The 24,389-nt window shown below is 39.9% G+C and overlaps 2 protein-coding genes and 1 pseudogene across 3 annotated transcripts in view; 2 read left to right on the top strand and 1 right to left on the bottom strand.

Annotated features, from left to right (window-relative positions):
* Positions 1-24,389, top strand: part of LOC140845608 (interleukin-2 receptor subunit alpha-like) — a 495,306-nt gene that overhangs the window by 26,506 nt on the left and 444,411 nt on the right. The gene's annotated exons all lie outside the window — the stretch shown is intronic.
* On the bottom strand, positions 21-7,215 carry LOC140847821 (tubulin alpha chain-like 3; annotated as a pseudogene).
* The window catches only part of LOC140847817 (neuroepithelial cell-transforming gene 1 protein-like), a 64,631-nt gene continuing 56,518 nt past the window's right edge, over positions 16,277-24,389 (top strand). The window contains exon 1 of one of the 2 annotated variants that reach the window (XM_073229179.1): positions 16,277-16,555. The gene's annotated coding sequence lies outside the window, so the exon portion shown is untranslated. The remainder of the gene's footprint in view (positions 16,556-24,389) is intronic. The other variant, XM_073229178.1, reaches the window with a different exon arrangement.

The raw sequence follows: 24,389 nt of genomic DNA on the forward strand, positions 1-24,389 counted from the left end.
GAGGAACATAAAACGGTAAAGTCACATGGGTGGTATTCAATAAAGTAGTGGATAAGATCATCTCCTGGCACTTTTCAATTTAAAAGACATTTGAGTACCTACCTATGCCTGATCCTATAGGTACTAAGAGGGTCCCTGCCCCAAGGTCGCATATAACTAGCACATAAATCCTCATCTCAGGCCATCTCACTCTTTGGATAGTCAAATGTCACGTCCTCTCAACCCCAGGTCCACAGTAAGAATAGAAAAGGGAGTTATTTTGACAGAAATAAAATGACCCCAGATGGAAGTATGGTAATACAGGAAGGAATGAAGAGTACCTTTGACATAGCAGGTGGGTAAATCTAAGCAAACGGTGCTGGTTAAAGCAATAGTAATCAACGTCTGTAGGGTTTAAAATACACAGAGCATCAAACCATAATGTAACAATACACAAAAGGCAGAAGGGTAGTAAACGAAGGTGAGGTGTTCTATGGTCTTTTCATCATCCAGGAAGTGGTAAAAACACTTATGTGTGGCAGATGCTCATAAGTTCAATTTCGAGGATATACACTAAAAGAATTTTTTAATGAATGTTTAATGAATGTTAATAAGCAAATAGGAAAGTGAATAAAGAAAAACCTTGCAGGCTCCCAAGTAGCAGTGCTGGATCCCAGGGACAGAGAAGGAAAAATGTGCTCTTTGTTAACACTGCCCCTTTAATTCTTGGTGGAGCTGGGGATCTTGCTTGATTTAATTTCCTTTTTCTTGCAATCAAGGCAACTCTACCCACTAATGTATAATGTCTTGGAAAGAAAGCATGTCCCTTCAGCTTAATGTTCATTTCCATCAGTCACATTTGCCTCAGAGACTTTGCCCTGCTTCCTCATAGTCCTTCTCCAGGGCTGCCAAATCTTCTCTGGCCTCTAAGAACTCACCTTCCTCCATGTCTCCTCTGATGTACCAATGTAGAAATGCCCCCTTGGCATACATGAGGTCAAACTTGTAGTCTAGGTGGGCCCAGGCATCCACAATGGTTGTGGTGTTGCTGAGCAAGCAGACAGCCCACTGGACCTTGGCCAGTACTCCCCCTGGCATCACCATGGGGGGCTGAGGGTTGATGCCTACCTTGAAACCAGTGGGGCACCAATCTACAAACTGCATAGAATTCCTTGACTTGATGGCTGCAACTGCTGCATTCACATCCTTAGGGACCACATCTCCTCTGTAGAGTAGGCAGCAGGCCATATACTTCCCCAAGCGAGGATCACACTTGACCAGCTGGTTGGATGACTCAAAGCAAGCAGCAGTGATGTCTGACACAGAGAACTCCTCATGGTAGGCACTGTCAGCAGAGATGATGGGAGCAGAGGTTGTCATGGGGAAATGTATTCTCAGATAAGGTACTAGGTTAGTCTGGAATTCAATTAGGTCCACATTCAAGGGCCCTTCAAATCGTAGGGAAGCCGTGATGGAAGATACCACCTGACCTAAAGCCTATTAATGCTGGCATAAGAGGGGCATCCAGCACCAAGTTTATGATGGCAAATGTCATAGATCGCCTCATTGTGCACCATGAAGGTGCAGTCCGAGTGCTCTGTGGTGAAGGGGGTGGTGAGGATAGAGTTGTAAGGCTCTATGACATCACTGGAGATCCTGGGGGTGGGTAGACAGAAAACTCCAATTTCGTCTTCCTCTCATATTCTGCCAAGAGCTGTTCCAGTAAGAGGGATGTAAATCCTGATCTGCTGCCTCCTCCAAAGCTTCGGAAAATCAAAAATCCCTGCAGCCCACTGCACTGTTCTGCCTAGGGAAAGTGGATGAGATGTGAGAACTCAGCCAAGTTAACCAGAAGCCAGGGTGGTGGCTATACAAGTTCCTAACAAAAAACAAAAACCTTCAGAAAGGACTGGTTTTACCGTGCTCAAGTCCAGACAAACATCCATGAGGAAACACATTCGAGGGCCTAGTTCTGTTGTGGGGGAAGCACTTTAGAGTGTTACTCCAAGTTAAGCATAAACATTCAACTGTTGTTCACTGCCCTCCATGGATTTATCTGTATGTTATCTAAAGCAAGGTCTTTACCAATAACAAAGAAGAGAAAATGACTAGCAAATGATGAACTATCACTTTCCCTCCCAGTAGATACATACCACTTCTATACCCAGCCTACTGTGCTTGTGTGAAGGCATGGCATTGCCTAAGGACTATGCCAAATGCCAAAACGTTTACTGGGCAAGGAATTCTCCAGACAGAGGTCCTTGGAGAAGAATTAACTGTTAGTAAACAGAGTCATCTTGTGGGGTGTTGCCTGAGCTAACTTTACAAACAGTGGTCACTATTGGAAATGACAAGTTTTCACATGCTTTGGAAGTCTTGGATAACAAGATAAACTATGAGCAGCAGAAGAGTAGATGGGGCACTGTCAATATGAAGGGGGAAATCCTGCTGTTTGCAACAACTCGGATGGACCTTGTGGGCTTTGTGCTAAGTGAAATGGAATAAGTCAGAGGAAGACAAATATTGTATCATTTCATTTATATGTGGAATCAAAAGCCAAACTTGTAGAAAGAGAGAGGAGAAAGTAGTTGCCAGGGGCACAGGGGTCAGGGAGACAGGGGGATGTTGGTATAAAGGCACAAATTTTCAGTGACAAGATGAATTGGGATTCTTGGTATCTGATGTACAGCATGGTGACTGTAGTTGAAAACATTGTATTATATACTTGAAAGTTGCTAGGTGGGCAGATCTTAAATATCGTCACTACAAATAAAAAAAGAGAGAAAGGTAATCATGTGAGCAGATGGGTGGTTAACTGTAGTGTGGTAACCATTTCACTGTGTGTGTGTGTGTGTGTGTGTGTGTGTATACACGTGTCAAATCACTCTGTACACTTTAAATTTACAGAGTGTTACACGTCACTTATATCTCAATAAAGCTGTGAGGGAGGGAGGAAATAAAACGTTTCCTCATAAGTCTAATGAGAGAAAAAGAAGATTGGGCTTTACAGTAAGTAAAGAGGGTACTTTTCCCCTTCGTAAGTAGCAAAGCCACTCAAAGCCAACACCAGGACGCCTCCCCACTGTGACAGCCTCAGGAGGCTCCAGGGTGCAGGCTGGGTGGTGTGACGTTGAGGCCAGAAAACACAGGGGCTGCTGGGGAGGTGCCTGCAGACCCCCAGGCTCTTGGGTGTGGTCCTGCCTAAGGAGAAGGGAGCCACTCGCCAGCTTTCGGATCCTCTGCAGCACGAGGTCAGTGATCCCTGACCCCACAGAACAGTGACCTCGGGCATAGTGGTTTGCAGCGTCTTCCTTTCCATTCAGGAGCTGCTCGGGGTGGAAGAGGGAGGGGTACTTGCCAGAGGGTCAGTGTGCTTCACACCCTTCAGCTGCCAGCCCCCTGTTGATCCATGCACAGCCCTGTACCCTGACCCCCGGTCTACCCTCCACATGGTGGGAAAGGGATGAATTTAAACTACTGACCCAGCCTTCCTCAGGCTAGTGAAAGGAACCAGCATTTCCCTATAAACTGACAGTATGTTTTCTCATCATGCCCCTTTGTTACTCTCTTAGAGCTGCCATAACAAATTACAACCCACTCAGTGGCCTCAAACGAGAGACATTTTTTCTTCCACAGTTCAGGAGGCCAGAAGTCCAAAATCAAGGTGTGGGCCGGGCTGGTTCCTTCTGGAGGTTCTGATGGAGAGACTATTCCATCCTCTGCCCAGAACCTGGTGACTCTGATAATGCTTTGGGTTCCTTGACTTACAGCCACATGCCCAGTCTCTGCCTGCACAGGTACCCCCTCTTTCCTGTCTTCTTCTCATAAGGACACAGGTCACTGGATTTAGGACTACCCCAATCCAGTATGACCCCATCTTAGCTAAGTACATCTACAAAGACCTTATTTCCAAATAAAGTCATATTCTGGGGTGCTACGTGGACACAGATTTTTGGGAGACACTATTTAACCCACTACACACCTGATGGTACCTTGGCATTCTAAGACAACTATTTCTATCTACAAACAGCCAACCAACACTGGAAAGGCATGACAATCTGTAGTATCCATATACTTTAAAAGAGGCTTTAACAAAGAAGGCCCATATGGCAACTCAAACACCCACGAGACTCAAATGCAGTTCACATAAATGTGTGATGCAGAGAAATTGGTGTTAAGATGTTGGCAGTATTGAATGTAACCAGTGCAACTCGTGCTTAGTTTCACTGCCTTCAAACCCTGGGTACCATGAGAAGACAGCAGAAGTCTGGGACCCAATCCCCCACCTTCGAATGCCCTGACAGCACAAATCCTCAGGAGTCACACAGCAGTGTTAGAGGGCTAAGTAGGCTACAGCGTGAGTTCATGAATTAGTTTCTTGGGTTCACATCTTGCCTTCCTCATTTGACTACAGAGCAGTTACTTAGCAAATCTATGCCTCAATTATTTCATCTCACTGAGCAGGATATTAACAAGACCTGCCCTACTGAGTTATGAGGATTAAACAAGTTCACAGGGCATGGTACAAGGCCCACATAACAACAGCTACACAAAGCAATAATAACACTGGCCTCATGGCATGTATTTATGCAAATCTGCTTCCCAGGCCTTGGCACCAGATATCTATAGATAGTAGGAGAAGCTCACTGCTTAAGAGCAAATGCTCTAATATTTTAAGAGCAAGACAGTTTTCTCAATTCACCGTGCGCTCCTGCATATGACCATGAATTCCTAAACCCAACCGTATACTCCGAAAGAAGCCTGCTTCATATGCACACCAAACTGCCACTCTAACTTCCTGCCATTTAGCATTTTGTCTGGAGACTTCAGTGCCTGGCCCAGCATCCTCAACCAGCATCTGCAGGGGCTTTGATGGTTTTTAAACACAATTATTTGATGGCTTTTTGGCTGCCTCACCTCCAATGCCATTTAGCTCCTCTCCACTTGAATCTCCATCCCTTACAGCTGTGCCCTGCAAGGTCCTTTCTCTGTCCAAATTCCTGACTCCTGCTACCAGGCCCATGGCCCAGACTCCTTTCTCATTGCCCTCCTGCACACACCCTCCATTCCAGCCACACTGAACTATTAGGCTGCATGTTCCTCTACACCTCTGTGAATTTGCAAATGCTGTTCCCTCAGGAGTAGACATCTGATGACTATCCAGTCAGCTTTCAAGCACCCTATTTGGCTTTTATAGGTCTGCACCTGACTCTGTGGGTTCCATGAACACCGAGACTATACGTGCCTCCAATGTCAAGAACAGTGCCTGGCACGTGTGCTGGACATAATGAGGAAAACCAGGGCCTCCTCCCTAAACCCTGGACCTTAGGCCTTTTTGTTTGGACAGCTCAGGACCCTCAAAATCACCCTCCTAGCAGGCTATATTCTAAAGGATTAGGGAATTTCTTCTGGGTCTTTGCCTGTCTCTTCTCTTACTTGCTTAGCTTCTGATCTTGGGCCTTAGGCCTACCATAGGCCTAGTGTCTGTGGTGCATTGGCACAAATTAAAATGTCTGCTACAATAATCCTAATACTGGGATGTGGACTCTCACATGGCTTCTTCAGCTACATTTACTTAAGTCCTCTGGGGACATATTCCACCCTGCTCAGGTTCCTAGGACAGCAGACTCCAGCTAACTCCCATGTGTCTGAAACAAAAACTCAGGTATTCTCTGAGGATACTTACAACTCAAATCAGAACATACCGCAATTGCTCCTCCTCACCTCTGTACTAGTGTCCTCTGTTCTTGAAGTTATCAATGTCTCCTTATTTTTAATTGTTTCACAGCATCCAGCAGAGTAAACACTAAATCTTCATTGAAGCATCTTGGCCTCGACAATTTGTAACTTCCGTTTTCAATAAAACCTTCTAACTTTTCCTTCATGTTGACATCAATCCACTGTTCTGGTGGATTGACTTTGTTCTGACAGGGAAATGGACTCCAATCAGTCCAGTATGTACAGATTGCATTTTCCAAAGGAGGCCACAACAAGATTTTTCATCTCTCATGTGCTTCTAGAACCTATCTATTTCCACATCGAGAGGTGAGGCTTATACCCCTTCCAGGGTAGATCTTTGTAACCACTTTGACCATGTAAATATATCTGAAGTGACATCGTGTGACTTCCAATGCTAGGTTATTACAGTACAGTGAACCTCTGCCTTGTTCTCACGGGAATGCTTGCTCTTGGCATCCAGCGCCATGCTGTGAGGAAGCCCAAGCAGCCCACAGAGAGGCCCATGTCCCCCACAGCCCTGGCCTGGCTCTCAGCCAACAGCCTGAAACAGCTGGCCACCAAGTAGATGAGCCATTTTCAAAGCAGATCCTCCATGTCCCACTTGAGCCTTCCTAGCTGATACCACATGGAACAGAGAGAAGCTGTCCCCTCTGAGCCCTGTCCAAATTGCAGATTCATGGACAAAATAATGATTATTATTGTTTTAAGCCACTCAGCTTGGAGCTAGTTTATTACACAGCAATAACTAATTAATACATAGTTCCAAATCCAAATCCACCCTCCTCTCCATACTGTGGCCACTTCTCAACCCAGGATTGCTCCAGCTTCACTTCAAGTGTTTTTTGCACAAGATACTACAAAGGCAGCCATTGTTCATAATAGAATTGTACTGATTTTCCCCACAATTAGATTTATTTGGCTCCTTGCCTCTGTGGGATCATTTTCAAATAGTCTACCCTTTATAAGCAGCTAATGCAAAATTTCAGGTTGTTTGTCAGAAGCTTCTGGCAATTGGCTTTCAAATCCAGGAGAAAATTAAAAGTTTTGTTATGATAGATGTGTGTTGAGAAATTAAGAATTAATTTGCTTTGCTACACAAAAAGGCTACACCAGTCTTCCCTCTGGGTGTGTTTGCCATGCTGCTCAGCATAAGTGCCATCGAGTGATCCTCTAAATTTGGAAAAGGTCCACATGTCGCCATTTAGATAGATTTGTATAATCTGATAATCCCACCATTGGATACTTGGTGTGTTTGTTTTGATTGTGGGCCTGAAAAGTGCACTGGAACGTAAATTTATATTACCTATAACAGTTGGCTCCAGGTCCATGAAGAGTGCTCTGGGCACATGCTTCCCAGCTCTTGTCTCAGAAAAGAAGGTATCAAAAGATGCATCTATTTTATCCATTCTAGCACTTTCCAACTGATCCTTTTTACTGCTGAGAACAATGCCATCCGGCTGAATTCCATGTTCCAGACAATAGAGTTCCCAGCAAGCATCCCCAATCCGGATGCCAGCTTGGCCAATATGAATGGAAAGGCACTCCCTCTGAAATAAGCCATAGTAAGTTAGCATTGAGTAGGCCTTCTCAGATAACATGAGCTTCATCACTCAGCATTCAGACACCAAGCTAGCCCTTGGTGAAATGTATTATAAGGCTAATTAAAGGTGTCTCATGGAAACCAAAAGCCAGGGTACAAGAACAGTTGAATTACGGACAACAGTTCCATTCAAAGTTTCAACAACATAAACTAAGCACCTATTGTGTAATGGACTAAGAACAAGTTAAGACTATATATATATTATATACCATATATGTATAAAATCAAGCTGTCTTACCCCCCCAAAAAATTAGCTAGTTAGTGGAAAGGTATAACCTTGACACAGTTTAAAACCCACTACAGATAAATTAAAGATGTTACCTCTTCATATCTTAAGATTTTTATATTTACTGTTCATATATGCTCTAGATAAGGAAGGATGGCCTAAGCTTAAAAGTAGTGAAAAATTAATTGGGGGGGAAATCTAGTAACCACAATGTTGCTCATGTGATTATACATTAATGATAGTCAAAATTTAAAAAAAAAGATTTTTAAAAGTAGTGAAAAGTTCACCAAGGAAACATGCAATAGATTTGACAACTCCAAATGTAAAAATTCTATACCATAATAAATACCGATGCATACAAAAATTGATTTATATACAGCCCTTCATATATAAGGGTTATATATAAACCAGTTTTATATTTGTCAGTTACAAAAGAAACACTTGCAACATCTACTAGATAAACAGGCAAACGACATAAACAAATGAATTACAAAAGAAAGAAAGAATCTAAAACACAAAGTTTAGGCACAATGGCATTCACAGATTTATTAACTAAATGAATGAAAACATCAACTTAATCATTCACCTACTGCTGGGCATTTAAAGGAAGATCATCAATACAGTAGTATGTTATGCATTATTACCCTTAATATTACCTTAATTAATATTATCTTAAATATTTACCCCCAAAAAGGTATGAAGTGGGAAATGCTCATAACATATTAAGTACAGAGTATATAAGCTTTTTGTTGATTGTATATAAAGTATGTCAAATACATTTAAAACTAAGCATAGAAAACTGTCTTGAAAAATGTGAAGTATTGGCGGGGGGCGGGGGGACGACTTGATAATATGGGTGAATGTAGTAACCACACTGTTGCTCATGTGAAACCTTTATGTGTATCAATGATACCTTAATGAAAAAATTGCAAAGTATTAACTCTAGTTATATCTGGGTAGTAAGTGGTCTTTTTGGTTTAAACTTCACTGTTTTCCTTCACCCATATCAGACCCCACATCTCCTATGTCTTGCAAGATATTTTAAAATCACTATCCACATTTTTTAAAAGAGCAAACAACTCTTTTTGTTATTTAAACATACACAGTTTTAGTAGACATCTAAGAGAGGGAAAGGAAAAGTTAAATCCTAAAAATCTAAAGGGATTACAATCACTGACTTTAATATCATTGAGCTTTGATTGCCAGGTGTCATGGAACAAGTCTACACAGGAGGTCTTAGAGAGTGAGAAGGCCATTTTCTGCATCATCAGGGCCCTTCAGGAGGTTTGCCTGTTGATGTGTTAGGTAACCCTACCCTCTTTTCCCAAGGTCTGAGCTTCAGCTACAAAAAGCCTACCAGTCACAGGTGGGAGGGAGCTCTGGCTGGTCACACCCCTGCAATCTGACTTGGACTCTCTTCCTGCTCAGCCCCGTCAAACCTTGTACTTAGTCTCCTTGATTCTTAAGGCACAACACAGCTCTCTCTCCTCTTTGAAGAATTCATGTTCATTACTTGAGCAGAGCTTCCCTCTTGTGTTACTTCTCTGCAATTATCAGTCTCTCATGACAGTGATTGTGAACTCAATTTGCAGTGCACTTAGTACCAATCAATACTCCCACTTTTACCTGGCACATAAAAATAAAAACAATACATTCCATCATAAACAGCTTTCTACGACCCCTATCTGCAAAGAACAGTTTCATTTCCTTCACCTGTGAGACTTAAAATGATCCCAGTACATTGTAAGCTACTGTAAACAGATCAGACTCAACTAAATCCCTAGATGTAGGTAAAAATTTAAAGGTTAGGGGGCATTTTGTGTCTCTATATCATTGAAGCTATGTACATGTAGATTTCTCTCACAGCAGTCTTCCTCAGCTGTTTACCACCCAGTCGTGTGGGATGCACACATGCCATGTGCTCACAATACCAACATAAAAAAACCACTGCTGCTTTGCATGTGATCTGCTACCCACGTAGTTCAGACAGAGGAGTGATACTGTCCTTTTTTTAATTTGGCAGGAATACTTGGCCCAAGAAGAATCGACTTTGCCCTTCCTGGTTTGAGAAGCAACTGAGCTTACAACATCACTCTGTTCCAAGGTACCGAAGGCTGTCTTCACCTTATTCTTCCCTCCTTTCCAAACTATGTGTTAAAATAATAGTCACACTCTAAGACTGTAAAATTCCCACTGAATATCAACATTGGTAACTCACAGCACATTAATAAATGCTACTACAAAGCTTCTTTGAATTACTAGGAAGGCATAATCTTCTAGTTAACTTTTTTTAGATAAATAGGAACTGCAAATTCATACACAGTTGTAAGAAATAGTACAGAAAGATATCATGTGCCTCTTAGCCATTTTCCCCAATGGAAATATCTTGCAAGACTATAATACAATATCACACCCATAATACTGACACTGATACACTTAAGACAGGATATTTCCATCCCTCATGTGGGAAAGCATAATTTTAAGAGCAAAACAATTTAAACATCCTTATAATGTCAAAGGGAGGGTCCAATGGGGTGAGAAGATCAAAGATGAAAAAGCAGTTTGAAAGGTTTCTATTTAAAAATCAAAAATTCTAAGATGTTAAACATTTCTGTAACTGACACATAAGTGATTAAAGAGACAGTGGATCTTAAAAGGTGCCCAAAACAGAATCACTGTAAGTAACTATCGTCATTATTGTCCCCCAAAGAACTCCAGAGAGGACAGAGAAGATCTTGCACTTTACCTTGTCAGGCATTTATGAGCTTAGCAATGGAAACGTGGGTCTGAAGTCCCCAGAAACTCTAAAAGCATAGTTAAAAGTGAAACGATTGATTCCTACAGGAATATTAGCACACCAGGTCTCAAACAAGCACAGAAACTGAAGGAAGCAGAGGTGCTCGCTTCAGCCTTCAATTACGTGAACAACTTCAAATCAACAACTTTTCCAAAAGCAGCAAAAGTGAAGATAAATAGAGGAGAGCCTGTCCAGATCTGCACCCAACATGGATATTGCAAGAACCAGATGTCTTCTCACGTATTAAGAATTAAGTAAAGAATTGTTTGGTGGGAAGAGGGCCAAATCCGGAGTCAAACCTGCTACAACAGCAAAGCAACACTGCCGGTACCCGAGGAGTACAGTAGCCACTTACCATGCCCTCGGGAAGCTGCTCCACTGCCCGCAGGAGTGACGGAGAAGTGCACCCAGGTCAGCTTTATCACAGAGCAGGAAATGACACCACCTGCGGACTGAGACGCCTGCTCCACTTACAGCAGTACAGACTCTTCGCCGTTTTGTCAGTTCAGTCTCAGAGTAGTGGAGGTGGGCTTGAACACACCCTGAACTAAGTTTGTGCACGACTGCAGATGAATTCCTTCCAGCTTATCCCTGGATTGAAAATAACAAATGCATTTTTAAAAAATCCATCCTTATGGGGAAAGGAAAGTGTCTGAGCAGAATCTGCTGTGCCAGCAAGGAGCTCTTTTTATTGCTTAAGCACTGTTGAATATCTTTTCCATAAATAAGATTCAAACAATCCCTAATACATAAAGCAAAACAAAAAAGTGGCCTTTTTACCTCTACCTTTCACCCTTTCACCTGGACCACCACCACTTCCAAGTATATGGGGATAGTCTAGGTTTTTATTATTTATTTTATTTTTAATTATATCATACTTTTTTTTTGGTTCATTAAGTTCAGAGAACATACTCTAAATAATTTCTCTCTTTATATACTTAAGACATCCTTTATATTCTGCTATATGGTCAATTTTTAAAAATGTTCTGTGAATGCTTGAAAAGAATGTGTATTCTGGAATTGTTGGATGCAATGGAGATATATGCATCTCCATTACATCAAACTCATTTATTGTGTAGTTTGAATTTTGAGTACCGATTATTTTTAAAGATGTATTAAAATTTCCCATTATGATTGTTGATTTTTCTATTATTTCTTTATCTGACAATTTTTGCTATATCTATTTTCAGAATATGTTATTGAGAGCATGTGAATTTTAAATTGTTACAGTTCCTACAGAATTCAAACATTTTTTACCATTTTAAAATAACTATCTTAACTGGATTTTTGCCTTAAAGTTTGTATTATTGAATATTAACACTATTGAACTAAATTACTATTACTGAATATTAATAAAGAATTACTACTTTAATGTAGTTTTTTGGTTAGTGTTTGAATATCTTTTTCCACTTTTTACATTCTTACATTGTTTACATTCTTCATTGTCTGCACATTTTTTATGTGTCCTTTGTAAACACACTATGATTTTTTTCTATTTTTGTCTTTAACTTGAAGAATTTAGTCCATTACATTCAATGCAATATCTCATATAGTTGGGTTTAGATATAGTGTTTACTTCTGTGCTGTTTGTCCTCATATCCTAGGTTATCTTTTGCAAGAAAAGTGTAGAGATATTGATTAAATTTAGATATGTAGTAATATCTTGAATAATTGCTAAAAATAGAAATGGAGTATTTAGCTTTCAAATAGAATAAGGGAAAAAGGAACAATAAAAATGCTTCATTACCCCAAAGAAATGAGAACGTATGTCCACACAAAATTTGTAAACAAACATTCATAGCAGCATTATTTGTAAGGGCAAAAGTGGAAATAACTCAAATGTTCATCATCTGGTGAATAGATAAATAAAAGTGGTATATCCATACAGGGAAATACTATTTGGCAGTAAAAAGGAATGATAATGATATGTGGTACACCATGGATGAATTTTGAAAGCATGTTAAGTGAAAAAAGCCAGACAGAATGACCACATATTATGTAATTCCATTTATAGCAATTATCCAAGATATTACAACATATCCAAATTTAATCGAATCTTTACCCTCTTCTTGCACAATACCCTTTTCTTAGACCTTAGAATAATTAAATTCCATTTATGATCCTTTTTTTTTAAATTGTTGTCATATACAATGTTTTAGATTTGCCCACATATTTACCACTTTCTTTGCTTTGTATTCCTCCCATTTCAGATTTTACTTTTCTTACTTGGGCCTGAGGTAAATGCTTTAGACTTTCTTTGAGAGCATCTTTCAGTCACAAACTTTTTTTTTTTTTTGCTTTTGACTGAAAATATCTTTATTTCACCCATATTCTTGAAAGGTATTTCACTGGGTAGATTTCAATGCTGGTATTTATTCCTCAGTCTACTGTTGCATATGAGAAGCTGTCAGTATAAATCTTGTTCCTTTTAAGGTCTTTTCCCTCTGGCTACTCTGGAATTTTTGTCCTTGGTTTCTTTAGTTTTACATAATGTGTCTTTATGTGTATTGCTTTTTATTTGTTCTGCTTTGGATTCGCTGGGTTTAATGATCTGTTGGGCTTGATGATTCATGTCTTTCTTGAGTTCTGGAAAGTCCTCAGTCGCTATTTTTTAAATATTGCTTCCTTCCCATATTCCCTTTCCTCTCCTTTTTGTTAGACCTTTTTGCTGTACCTTGTAGAGTCCTTCACATCTTCTATTTCCAATCTGAATGTCTATGCTACATTCTGGTTAATTTCTCCAACTATCATCCTGTTCACTCACTGTGTTTCTTTGGCTTTATCTAATCTTTTAAAGTCATGCAGTGAGTTTTCTATTTGAATTACTGTATTTTTTTCATTTCTACAAATTCTTCTAAGTTCTTTTTCAAATCTGCTCCGTTATGCTTATTTTTTTGTAATTGTATACTTCCTGAAGATATTTTCCATCTTGCCTTTTATTTCTTTTGACATAGTAATTGTAAACATTTCTGTCTGATTATGCAGACAAAATCTTTGCAGGTCTGTTTTTTTCTGTCAATTACGTCTTCTGATTCTTACCAGCAGTGGCTTCTTTCCTTATCTGCTTGGTTTTTTTGTGTGTGAGCTAGTGATTTTCCTTGAAAAATTATTTGAGGGAAGTCTCTGCAGTCTGGGATAAAAGTGTAGTTCTCCAGAGAGCATTTGCATTTTCAACAAGACACCTAAGGGATGTTTATCTGTTTAAATATATTTGTTTAATTTTCAGACCATCCAAGTGATGTGATTCTGGGTTGCCCACTGGTCTTAGTGCCAGCTTGTTGTCATAGCTTCTGAGAGACAGTCCCTCCTAATGCCCAGCCCTGCTCAATACCAAGGAAAACCCCCTTGTGGTCTCATGGGTGTTGAGGAGGTGGGTGGGTTTACCCTTATTCTGAAAGTATTTTGGTGGTTGAACTGTATGGTGAAAAGCCTCCTTTTAAATTACCTTGGATCGGGCTCTGGGCATTGATTCCTCTCCCTTGCACCACTTAAGTCCATGAACACTGAAATTTCCCTGTTTGGAAAGTACCTTTAACATAAAAGGAGTTTCTGGCCCCCACTTACCTTCTAATTTCCTCAAGATTTGGCCCAATAATTCTTTACTATCTTATTCATCAAAGTCTCAAGATGTTCTTTTGCACTTTAGTCAGCATTTTTTGTTTTACTTAATCAAAATGGTCCCGATAACTTATTGCATCATATTACAGGAGCTAGAACTCCATTTGTTTATTTTTAAACTTGTTTTGGATGTGTCTCTTTTAAAAACAGTGAGAGTCTCTGTCTTTCAATGGAAAAATGCAATGTAATCACTTTTATTGTGATTACCTACATTTGGCTGGGTTTTCCATTAACAGAAGTTTTCTATTTCTTAATGCTTTCAACTATGCTTTTCTGTTTTTTCCATATTTTCCTCCCATTTGATAGATTGATTGACTTTTCGTTGTACCACAATTTTTCCTCTAGTGGTTTGAAAGTTGTAAGACACTTTTCAGTACTTCTAGCTGTTACTGTTAAATTTTTAATGTGTATACTTCATTATGTATGTTTATATACATATATTATCTCCGTAATATGTATTTTAGTCCTTTAGAAATATTTTCCCCAAAACACACATAGGCACATGCACACACACACAGACACACACACACACAATTTTCAATACTCTTTTTTTAATCCCTACCCTTGCCCCCATTGCTTCCACTGATAATATTTTGAAACTTTAGTGCCAAAATGTTATTAAAATAAATTTTTTACCATCTCCCCAGAGGACATTTCTGTATTGTTTTACTTTTAGTGCTACAAAGCAGTATTTCCTTCTTAATTTGGGGATAAGGGTCTGATAAGGCAGAACAGAGGTAGTTCTCAACTATGGGCATCTTACTCCCTAACTTCTTTCCCTTTTTGAAACTAAACATACTTTACCTAATGCTAAAATGTAATGTAAGCTCAACACTTCACAATTAAAAAATAATAAAATATAAGTAAAAAAAATTAATACCTAAAGTCTGACCACATGGAGACACTTTAATTCATTGATATCATCTTTTTCCTATGAAATCTGTTAAATTCATAACTCTGAATATACTAGATATACCTCTACATTCCCTGTTTTTATTTAAAAATTACAACGTATTATTCTATTCCACACTTCATAGTTATTTTTTATTGGCTGAAAATATTCTGTCCAGTGAATCAAACATAATTAACCATTTCCCTATCATTGTTTTTTTTAGATTGCCTTTATTTACTCTTTCTAATATCATAAACAACAACCATGCCATTAATATCTTCATGTTGTAGGGGAAACAAAACTTCAGTTCTACCCTGTTTGGGTGTCCAGCTGGGCATGACAGTTAAAAGGACAGAAGACAGATTAACAGGAGGAAAGGTAAGGGATTTTCACACAAACAAGGGAGCTCCATAGGACAACGAAGACCCACAGGAGTGGTAAAATCTTAGTGCTTATTTATATACTAGAGCAGATGAAGAGAGGCAATTGTGGGAACGTAACTAAAATATATAAGGAGACCAAAGGAAGATGTTATTTTAATAAGGTCTGTTTGTACATTATTCTCTCTCCGTTGACTTCCCCCCATCTTCGGGAATTAGAATGCTTCTTTCCTCCAGGTATAGAAAGGGCAGTTTTCACAACAGAACTTCATCTCCTGCTTTCAGTGAAAAAAGGGAGGCCAGGATGCCCTTCCTGCTCCTGGTGTTCTTCAACTGCCTGTAACGCAAAATAATCCTAATGCCACAGTAGCATATTTTAGGATGGCATATTCTGCCACCCTTCGGTGCCTATGTAATTTTATTTCTTAGGATAGATTCCTAAGTGTCAAAGGAAAAGTTATTTTTTAAAGACTTTGATACAAAAAAAAGCAATATTTAAATTCAAAGAACGTGCTATTTAACAACTTCATTATTTGAGAAGTCCATTATTTGACATTGTGCCTTTTGCTGCCTTCTTATAATTAGAGGATGAAGGCACTTTCACACCTCCCCACTGGGAAGCAGGAGGGCTCAAAATTAGGTTTTACTGGTTTCCTAGGCAGCCCTGAGAACACATTTCCATTTCCTTTGATAACTGGGATTTCTCTCACATGAATAATTAGTGTGTATGTGACCAATAAAACCACCTCATATTCGGTCATTACTTTCTACCTCTCTTCTCCCCAAATGCTGAAAAGGAATTAAAACGCTTGCAATTTGTCTTGGACTGTGATGAAAGTCCTAATAAACAGTGCAGTAGGTATTGGGCTTTGGGGATTTAGGAACGGGGTCATTATTAAACCAAGGCCATCCACTAATCTGCAGGGCTGCCCAGCGCACCACCTCACTTTTTCAGCTTCGGTCAGGCGCCAGAGGGCCTGGGAGGGTAGAGGGCGGGACTCCACGCATCCTAGCAACGACCTGCTGTCCTCTGATTGGTTGGACCCTTCGTGGCCACCATTTCAAACCTCGGAAAATGCGGCGGCGGCGCGCTCCTGACCGGAACTGCTGCGGGGGTAGAAGCAGCCGCGCGCGTTCCCCGTCCCTGTGGGTCTCCTGACACGCGGCCGCTGCCTCCCACCACCCATCTCCGCGCCATGGGGCCAGAGCCGGCGCCCGAGAAACAGCCCCCGCCGCGGAGGCGAAGCCGCCGGGCCTCCGGTCTTAGCGCTGGCGGCGCCGCGGGGTCTTCGGCCGACAGCCCCGACCCCAGGCCGGAAGGCAGGTGAGAGCAGGGGCGGCAGCGACCGGGAACCCGGGCGTCCGGTCCGAAGCTCCGGGTGCGGGGAAGCGGGGACGGGAGTGGCGGGCTGCTCACTCCCTGTCTCCTCCCGCTCCTCCTCGACCCCAGCCCTTCCCCCGCCGGGGGCTCCTGTTCCTTGGGCTGGGCGGGGACGGTGTAAGGGGTCAGCCTTGCCCACCCCGCGCGTCTGTGCTGGGATGTGGGCGGTCCTTGCATGCAAAACCGGGGACCGAAACTGTCAGAAATGGGAGAACCAGAAAAGGCTAGTGAAGAGAGGAGGAAAACGTCAAAAATAATGAAGAGAGGCAGTGTTAAATTGTACACTAATTCAGTAATACTGTTCACCTCTTGCCTAACGTCAGATATTATAGATACTGGGAGTTCTGGTGAGCAGAACAGGTAAAGTTCCTGCTCTGTTGAAGCTTAAATTCTGGTTGGGGAGAAAGACAGTAATCAAATACCTGCTGTGAAAAAAGTTAAGGCATTGTAAGGGGGATAGAGATAAGGAGAGGATGGTGTTGCTATTTTTAAAAGCCTCTTTGATGATGATGGCATTGGAGCAGAGATCCAAAGAAATTAAAACTAATCCACGGGACTGGAGAGAGGCACAGCAAGTGCAAAGGCTTTGCGGTAGAATCATCTTTGGTGCATTTAAGGAACTGCACAGAGGCCATGGTGGTTGGAGTGGAATGAAACAGAGAGGATGGTAGATGAGGTCATAGAGATGGCTGGACTGAGACCATCCAGAGGACTTTAAATTTGAATTAGTGAGTTGGAAAGCAAAAGGAAACGATGTGATCTATATTTTAAAAGGGTCACTCTGACTCCTATGGGGCAAGGATAGAACAGGGACACCAATTATGTTATTTTAGTTGAGACATCATATGAGATGTGGAAAATACTCATTTTGGGGATATATTTTGAAAGTCGAGCTAACAAGATTTGTAGATGGATTAAATGTAGTATTAAGGAGAAAAGAAGGTTGAGTCTGAGGGTTTTGGCCTGAGCACTCTGGAAGAGTCAGTTTCCATGGTGTCAGAAATGAAAGACTAGAGAAAAGGTTTGCTTTGGGATATGTTATAAGACTTCTGTTAAGAGCTCATCACAATAGTTGTTTTTCTTTTCTCTTTTTTTAACCATTTATTGAAGTATAACACTCAAATGAAAGAGTGTATGGATCATAACTGTTTAGCTCAGTGAAATTTCATAAAGTGAACGCACCACATATAAATTTGGGAGTTATCAGCAAATACATTTGAAATCATGGTACTGGGAAATCATCTAGCTAGTGAATATCAATAAAGAGTTTGAGGAATAAACCCAGAGGCACTCCCAACATTTAAAAGGTCAGGGTAATGAGAGTGTTCTGGAGAATCAAGTGAGAACAGTATCCAGGAGGCTAAATGAGGAAAAGATTTCAAGAAAGAGGACATGATGACTCTGTCAAATGTTACTTATAAGGAAGGACTGGAAAGTTTAAATTTGATAAGGAATGAAGAGATCATTAAATCTGGTAATGGGAGGAGCATATTCATCTTAACTAGTTCCCATAGAGTATTAAAAATATTGTATTTACAGTGTTTGCAGTGAGTTGACAAGGGAATAAGGTATGATTTATCTGGGAAATACATGAATGCCATACACTAGTAACATGGAGATGGAAAATACTGTCCTTAACTCATAAGAACTTGTCATCTTACAGGGAAGAAAGCTAAGTTAATAATTATAATGATGTGTGATAAAAGTTGCTATATAAGTATACACAGGATGCCATAAACACAAATAAAAAGGATACTTAATCCTGATGGAGAACAGGAAATTATTCCCTTTATGTTGCTGGGCAGCTGTGTCTGGGGAGGCCTTTCCCTGTGCACTAGGTGAAACCTCACCCAGACTAGGGAAGTCTCCTGAGGATGAGTGTAGGTAAGGAAGGAGTTCATAAAGCAAGAGGATTAGTGGATGTTAGCAGCTGTGCAGACAGTAGAGCACAGGAAAGAGCAGAGGGAGAAAAGGGAAGTTCACTGAACTGCTAAAAACTCCCTTGGCAATTCCTAAAGCCAGGGTCACCTGGCATCTTGATCTGCACAGTGTGGGAACTAAGCAAGCCCCTACCACTCCAAAATTTGAGGGAGCCACAGAGCACTGGATGGAGTGAGATTTTGTTGTGAGAACTTCCCAAATCAAAGAACTTTTCTTCAGGCAGCGTACAAAGAGTATGATCATGCAGCCACAGTTCTGTGAGAGTCACCCAGGTGACAGAAATTTGCGAGCCGAAATCAGATTTCAGTAGCCCTTTCCTACTTATTTGCAGCACAATAGAGAGAAGACTTGGGGTTAAGACTAGAAAATTGAATGAAAAAGCAAAGTGACAAATACATTTACCTCCAGAGGAGGTCAGCAAGTTCTTGTCTTTAAAATGAAAAGAGTTCAGAGAAGGGCAACAGGCTTCTGCAGCAAGAAAGTTTGTTAAGACAGTGCACACTCAGGCGGCTGTGCAGGTGATCTCAGAGAGGAGGTGCACTTAAGTTTTAGGGTTTGGGTCTTTAAGGATTTCAAGAATAGGGCCAGGGGAGCATAGGCTGATGTGTGGTGTCATGATGTTTGTCTCCAATGAGAGACATTACATCACCGTCCATCATCAGCCCTCTGAATATTCTGTAAGATAAACTTAACACAGAAATTTATTAATTCTGTTCTTCTCCAAGATAATGGTGACCCTCAAGCAGTGAAAACACATCACTGAGAACTGCTTACCTTGCATTAGGATGGGGTCTTTTGTTGGCGAATCATGATAAAATATGTTAGGAATCTTACCTCCTAACTCCCTGGTTTTTAGAATAGAATCTTAGCCTTAAGATGGAGTCCCTCCTGTTCTTACTACAGTAACCATTATATGTTGGCATTTCTCATCATAGGCAGGAAAAATTAATCATGTTACATGTCCCATGTTCCTATTCTACCTCACTTTTGTAATCCCAGTTTAGAGAATAGGTCTAAATGGGTGATTTCATGTAGAGGAGGAGAATCATGTTAAAAGGCCCTAAAGCAAATGAGAGTTATGAACTCTAGGTATGCTAATAATTCACTGTAACTAGATGCTAGTAGTGTAGGGGAGAGGACTGAAATAGGGATGGAGAGGAGGTAGGTAGTGATGAAGTACTGTGCTGAAGAGGTAAGATCCACATCATGGAGGGGTTTGGGTTTTATTTTCAGGTGATGGAGAAATACTGAAAGACAAGCCAATGACACGATCACTTTTGCGTTCTTAAAGTCGCTCTGTTTTCCATAAGAAAAATAGGTAACATTTTGGCATCCTAGCACTATTTAGATTTTATGAAAAAAAAAAAGACTCCTGAAAAACGTGCTCATATATGTAAACTTTCAAATTTGTGAACCCTTGCAGCCCACCTGTGCATACCAAATTAAAAATCTCAAGTGTAGTTGATAAGTTCGTGGCAAGTCAATCTGCAGTAGCCTAGATGAAAAATGATGCGTGTTTAATCTGACAGCTCGTAGTGACATTGGAGAACAAGAAAGTTTGTGGATTACACTTTCAAGAGGTTTCACTGCAACAGGAAAGCAAGAAAGAACAATACAGGGAGATCACACAGGTTTGTGGGCAGACTTTTAATAAGGGACAAAGTTGATATGCTGGGAGAAATAAGTAAGTAGAGGAGAGGTTGAAGAGATAGGAAAGGGCAAGTGATTAAACAAGCAACCGAGAAGGCAGAGAAGGACCAAGATTCTCTCCAAATTAAGGGTAGAGAATTTAACCTGGGTAAGAGCTATGGATGGTATAGTTTTAGGTAAGTTTGGGGAGTCGGGTAAGTTGTGAGCAGTAATTGGAGGGTTTTCCCACCAGGTTTCTACTTTTTGTGTGAGGTTGGAAATTATGTCTGTCGGAAAAAGGTTGTTGACATAAGCAGCATGAGAGTAATGACTTGAATTACCAAGTCTTCTGTCTTTTTATCTTGGTCAGTGTGCCTGAGGATTTATCAATCATGTTGATCTTTATAAAGAACCAGCTTTGGGCTTTATTTATTTATTTTTCCTACTGGTTTTTCTATTCTCTATTTCACTTATTTCTGTTTTAACCTTTGTACTATCTGTTCTGCTTGGTTGAGTTTTAGCTTGCCCCCTTTTCCCCAGTGTCCTAAGGTGGACGGTTATTTACTTATTTGAAATTTTTTTTTTCATAATGTAGACATTTATAGCTATTAATTTCCCCATAAGCACTGCTTTAGCTGCATTCTAGAAATGTTGATATTTTATATCTTCACTATCATTCATCTTAAATTGTTTTCTATTTCCCTTTTATTTCTTTTTTGACCCATTGATTATTTAGGTGTGTTGTTTAATGTCCACATATTTGTGAGTTTCCCAATTTTTTTCCTCGTGTTGATTTACAATTTCATTCCATTGTAGTTGGAGAAAATAGTTTGTATTATTTATGTCCCTTTAAATATATTAAGGCTAATGCTCTAGAATGTGGTCTATCAAGGAGAATGTTCCATGCATTTGAAAAGAGCATATATTCTGTTGGATGTCATACTCTATAGATGTCTATTAGATCTAGTTGGTTTATAAGATTGTTAAAGTCTTGTATTTCCTTGTTGATCTTCTGTCTAGTTATTCTACCATTATTGACAGCAGATATTGAAGCTATTACTGTTGAAATGTCTATTTTTACCTTCCTTTATGTCAGTTTTTGCCTCATGTATTTTATTATTAGGTACATACATATTTGTAATGATTAAACTTTACTGATGAATCAATCCTTTTATCATTATCAGATGTCCCCCTTTATCTTTGATAAGTTATTTTGTTGTTGTTTTTAACTCTGTTTTGTCTGATGTTAATGTAGCCAATCTAGCTTCTTGTGGTTTGCTGTTTCTGTGATACCTTTCTCTGTCCTTTCTTCAAGCTGTTCATATCTCTGAAACTAATGTCTCTATAGACAATATATAGTTAGATCGTCTTTCTCCCTCCCCTCCCCTCCTCTGCGCTCCTCTCCCCTCCCCTCCCCTCCTCTCCTCTCCCTCCTGTCCTGTCCTGTCTTTCTTTCTCTCTTTTTTTTGGGTTGCTTACCCTATTTACATTTTATGTTATTATTGATGTAGTTTGATTCATGCTTGCTATTTTACTTTTGTTTTATGTCTTTTGTTTCTCTATTTCTCCTTTATTGCTTTTTTTTTTGCCTTAAGTGAATGTTTTCTATTTATAACAATTTATTTTTTTGCTGAACTTTTCATTTAAATTGATTTTATTGGTGCTCTTTTTTGTGTGGATTCAGATTACATCTGGGCTGACTTGCTTTTCGCGTAAATACTGCCTTTCGTACTTAAGACAGGCTTACTGGCAACAGATGTTCTCAATTTTTGTTTATCTAGAAATGTATTTATTACACCTTCATATTTGAAAGATAGTTTTCCTGCATATAGGGTTATTTGTTGATAGTTTTTCTCTTTGAACACTTTGGGCTATCCCACTGCTTTCTGGTTGCCATTGTTTCTTGATGAGTCAGCTATTGATCTTCTTGGAATTCCATTTTAAGCAGCGAGCGTTAAAGGTTTTTCTCCTGTTATTGACCGTTTTTACTGTTTAAGTCTGTGCATGTCTCTTTTTTATGGTACTTGGAGTTCGTTGAGCTTTCTGTATGTGTAGGTTATTGTTTTTCTATAAATTTGAGAAGTTTCCAGCCATTATTTCTTCACATTGTTTTTTCTGTTCCTCTCTCTCCTCTTCTTCTAGTACTTGTGTTACATACATGTTGCAGGGAAATCTGGTAAATAAAACTCATTTTTATTATGTACTTAAAACCAAGCAATTTCTCTTAAGGTAATTGCGCCAGCATATATGGGTGTTGGTACATGAAAGTAATCATATTTTTTATTAAGGTATAATTGATATATACTCTTATGAAGGTTTCACATGAAAACATTGTGCTTACTACATTCACCCATATTAACAAGTCCCCCCCACACCCCATTGCAGTCACTGTCCATCAGCCTAGTAAGATGCCACAGAGTCACTACTTGTCTTCTCTGTGCCGCACTGATTTCCCCATGACCCCCCACACACCATGTACGCCAATGATAATACTCCTCAATCCTCTTTCTCCTCCCTCCCCACCCAACCTCCCCTTTGGTAACCACTGTTCCCTTTTTGGAGTCTGTGAGTCTGCTGCTGTTTTGTTCCTTCAGTTTTGCTTCATTGTTAAGACTCCACAAATGAGGGAAATCATTTGGTACTTGTGTTTCTCTGCCTGGCTTATTTCACTGAGCATAATACCCTCTAGCTCCATCGATGTTGTTGCAGATGGTAGGATTTGTTTCTTTCTTAAGGCCGAATAGTAGTCCATTGTGTATATGTACCACATCTTTATCCATTCATCTACTGATGGACACTTAGGTTGCTTCCATGTCTTGGGTATTGCAAATAGTGCTTCAGTAAACATAGAGGTGCATATGTCTTTTTGAATCTGAGATCTTCTTTCCTTTGGGTAAATTCCTAGGAGTGGAATTCCTAGGTCCATTGGTGTATCTATTTTTAGTTTTTTGAGGAACCTCCATATTGCTTTCCGCAATGGTTAAACTAATTTACATTCCTACCAATTGTGTAGGACGGTTCCCCTTTCTCCGCATCCTCACCGGCATTTCTTGTTCCTTGTCTTTTTGATGTTGGCCATCCCAACTGGTGTGAGGAGATATCTCATTGTGGTTTTAATTTGAATTTCCATGATGATCAGTGATGTGGAGCATCTTTTCATGTGCCTGTTGGCCATCTGAATTTCTTCTTTGGAGAAGTGTCTTTTCAGATCCTCTGCCCATTTTTTAATCCGGTTGTTTGGTTTTGGGTGTTGAAGCATGTGAGCTCTTTACATATTTTGGATGTCAACCCCTTATCGGATATGTCATTTATGAATATATTCTCCCTTACTGTAGGATGCCTTTTTGTTCTGCTGATGGTGTCTTTTGCTGTACAGAAGCTTTTAGTTTGATGTACTCTCATTTGTTCATTTTTGCTTCTGTTTCCTTTGCCCAAAGAGATGTGTTCAGGAAAAAGGTGCTCATGTTTATACGCAAGAGATTTTTGCCTTATGTTTTCTTCTAAGAGTTTTATGGTTTCATGAATTACATTCACGTCTTTGATCCATTTTGAGTTTACTTTTGTGTATGGAGTTAGACAATAATCCAGTTTCATTCCCTTACATGCAGCTGTCCAGTTTTGCCAACAGCAGTTGTTGAAGAGGCTGTCATTTCCCCATTGTATATTCATGCCTCCTCTATCATATATTAATTGACCATATATGCTTGGATTTATATGTGTGCTCTCTAATTCTGTTCCATTGATCTATGGATCTGTTGTAGTGCCAATACCGAATTGTCTGGATTACCATGGCTTTGTCGTGGAGCTTGAAGTTTGGGAGCATAAACCCCCCAGATTTATTCTTGCTTCTCAGGATTGTTTTGGCTATTCGGGGTCTTTTGTGGTTACATGTGAATTTTGGAACAGTTTATTCTAGTTCATTGAAGGATGCTGTCAGTATTTTGATCGGGATTGCATTGAATCTGTAGATTGCTTTAGGCTGGATGGCCATTTTGACAATATTAATTCTTTCTATCCAGGAGCATGGGATGCATTTCCATTTATTAATGTCTTCTTTAATTTCTCTCATGAGTGGCTTGTAGTTTTCACGGTATAGATCTTTCACCTCCTTGGTTAGGTGTATTCCTAGGTGTTTTATTCTTTTTGATGCAATTGTGAATGGAATTGTTTTCCTGATTTTTCTTTCTGCTAGTTCATTGTCAGTATA

The sequence above is a fragment of the Manis javanica genome, chromosome 2 (genome assembly GCF_040802235.1).
Source record: "Manis javanica isolate MJ-LG chromosome 2, MJ_LKY, whole genome shotgun sequence".
NCBI lineage: Eukaryota > Metazoa > Chordata > Mammalia > Pholidota > Manidae > Manis > Manis javanica.